Genomic DNA, 3,297 nt, shown 5'->3' with positions numbered 1-3,297 from the left:
GAGAGAAACATACATGGATCAATTGCCTCTCAAACACCCCAGCCTGCAACCCAGGCATGTGCCCTGACTGGGAATCGAACCAACGACCTTTTGGTTCGCAGGCTGGTGCTCAATCCACTGAACCACACCAGCCAGGGCTATTTCTTCAATTTTTAATAAGATGGTAACACAGGTGCAAGGAAAATTAAAACTTAAAGATAAAAGGCAACTTTGCCAAAAGAGTTCTCATTTTAGCTTTCATAATGTTTTTATTACATAAGCCTCTTTATTGCCAAACCACTCACGCTACTCCAGCCCTGTGTCTGCATAACACAACACACACAGAAATCAAGACAGCACAAGACTCCGTGGTCCATTTTGCTTATAATTGTGCCTCGAGCAACAGTGGAGTTTGAGCCAGAGTTTGGGAGGGTAATTGTCTTCCCTTATTCTTGCTTATATTGAAGAATTCAAAGTAGCATTTCTCAACTTTTTTCCCTTAGACACATCCATCCATCATTTATGTATCACTGGAGAGGAGAAAGCGTGTAGTGCTTAGAAAAATGTTCTGATGCAGCCATGTCACCACGAAGCAGATAGTTTCTGATGATGTGGGCATTCCTGACTTTCCCCAGAGCGACCCAGGTCACCCAGCACCGCTGCTGCCTGAGTCACTCAAGGGCTCAGATCCCCGACTGCAGCACTTTTCTCCTTCCGGTGCGTAGTTCCCACCGCTGTACTACACAGATTCCCTCGCGTTTCTCAGCCACAGGAAAGACAATTGCTCCCCAAAGGTCTAGGACCGAAATCAAGTCATGTCTGTTGCAAAACTTATCCTCAGCAAGTAGCCTTGCCCCAGGCTCCTCGCGGAAGCCCCCAAGATTCTGTTAACCTCGCATTTAACTTCACAGTCTTGCTGTTTCTGGCTCACCTGGGGCTTTCTCACCCCAGCCAGCTTTCCAGCTTTTTCATCTATTTCTGTAGCTCTTTCCTCCTCCGTGCTGCACCAATACCGCGCTGTCACAGTGAGTGATGCCACCTGAGGACACCCTTTCCTCCACCCTGGCGTGACCTCTGCGCACCCAGGTTTCCCAATCTTCTGCACGGGCGCCTCAGGATCTCCACTCAGTTGTTCGTTTTTTGATTTTTTTAAATTTCAGAGCACTTTACAGAGAATCAAAAAATGCAGACTTGACTTCCTCTTAGTGCTCCTGCTGCGTGGGGAATAAGGAAATAAACGATAAAAAAGGATATTTCGTTAGACCTCTTATCACCCCCGTAAAACTCTTTGCTTGAACTGTCTTTAGTCTCGGTGCATTCGAATGTAGTAATTGCCCCTTGCCCCAACCACAAAGCCCTTTTTAGGGGGTCACTTTTTGAAGATTATTTTAACTGGACTGAAGTATTAAGAAGTCGTGTTCAGGAGGCTTTTGAATGCTTGGGGTTAGGGAGATGAGCTAAGGGTGAAGACAAACCTCTCTAACAGGGAGAAAGAGGTGGGCAGCGAGTAGATGTCCCCACTTCCAGTTCTCCAAGGCCTCACACGCTGCAGGTTGCAGGTTCCCCAGACTGCAAGATGGAAGAAAATTAATACGTTATTTTGAGAAATTTTTTAATTCTGAAAATATTTTATAGGTCTTTAGCTTACTTGCTATCAAATTATAATTTTTTTTCAAAAAGATGTCACTTTCTTAGTCATTGGTCACCATCAATGATTTCCACTCGTGGTTTTGGAGCAAGTAGCAAATGGCATGGAATTCTCCCCCTCCTCAAATTTTTTTAATTAAAACGTATTAGCAGAAGAGGAATGATCCAAAGATTTCACAAACTGAAAAATTGTGGAGTCAGTGTAAGATATTAGATGAATCACAGATATACAGATTTTTAAAGCGTATAGTTAAAGATAAAATGCCATTCACAAGTTGAAGTAATGTTCTGAGAGGAGGAGCTTGTCATAGATTAAAGTCTTTAACTCAACAACTTCATTCTTGTTTTAGTTGACAACTACTATCAAGTCTTTAAGAGTGGTATTTTAGAGAATAACAGAAATATCATGTGACCTGGGACTTAGGACACCTGGTTCCAGGCCCGGCTTGTAACTCTCTGTAGACACGGAACTTTTCTGAACCCTCATTGTCTCATGTGTGTGATAAGAGAGCAGATAAACCAGGTCACCTAAGGTCCCCCTTCATCCTGTGTCCTGGATGCATCTCCCTCTAGAAAGTACTTGCTAGGATTGTTTTTTGTTAACAATACCGAGGTAAATTTGGGTGTTTGTGATCTAGCCTGGAGCTTGAAGGTCTCTCTCAAATATATTCATCTCTCATCTCTCTCTTGCTTGATTTCTCTCTCTCTCTCTCTCTCTCTCTCTCTCACACACACACACACACACACACACACATTCAACTACCCCCTGCTAGTTCTATCAAGGTAATCATAGTTTGCAGGCAACCGTCAAGTGGAGGTAAAGTTTTATAAACTAAAGTGGATTTAAAGCTAATTATCACTAGAGTTTAATGTAAATAAAACATGTGCTTTTAAAATGCAGAATAATGTGTAATCGGTTTTTGATGTTTTAATCTAACTCTGCTTAGCTTGGAAATGACATTTATGCTCTGAAACATTAAGATAACCATTAAGGCAAAGAACACGTAGTACATTTCTAACCTCAGTAAAACTTTTAGTAGTTTCAGTAAATTATAATTTAATCAGGATCTACAAATATATCTGAGTTAGACTTGTTTTATATTTCAGCAACAGGACTTGGGCTCAGTCAGCTTCGTATTTAACCTATCATTTCCTCAAGCTGAGAACTGGTTAGTCTACTCAACAGGCATATAAATAACTTGTATTTATAAAGTTAAAAATTTTCTTTTCTGCTGTGAAATCCAGTCACTAACCATCTCTTTCAATAGTGTCACACTGAAGACCTTCTGTGTTTCCTTATTACTTTAGATCTTATTCTAAATCACATGGAATCATGGTTACAGATTAATTAGCACTTGATAATTAGCACAACAGCAACATGTGCTGCTAGACACAATTAGCTACAGGGCCTTTGTAGTTGTATTATGTTAACCGTATAAATACATAACCTTTTAAATTTAGCTTAAGTGTGGGATTAAATACTTTGGTGATTTTGTATTTGTATATATTACTTAACCTGAATATGTTCTTTAGTTTGTTTTAATAAAAGTTGGAAATATTTCTGTCTCTTTATTTCTGTTTAACTCAGCTGTTAGTCCACGGTCAAATACTTTGTATTTAGGTAAGAAAAACTGTCATCTTCACATATAAATTCCAGAACTTCTTACTAAA

This window comes from Sturnira hondurensis, unplaced genomic scaffold, assembly GCF_014824575.4.
Source record: "Sturnira hondurensis isolate 20B ecotype Veracruz unplaced genomic scaffold, ASM1482457v3 Scaffold0016663, whole genome shotgun sequence".
NCBI classification, from domain to species: domain Eukaryota; kingdom Metazoa; phylum Chordata; class Mammalia; order Chiroptera; family Phyllostomidae; genus Sturnira; species Sturnira hondurensis.
This window is presented reverse-complemented; position numbering follows the sequence as displayed.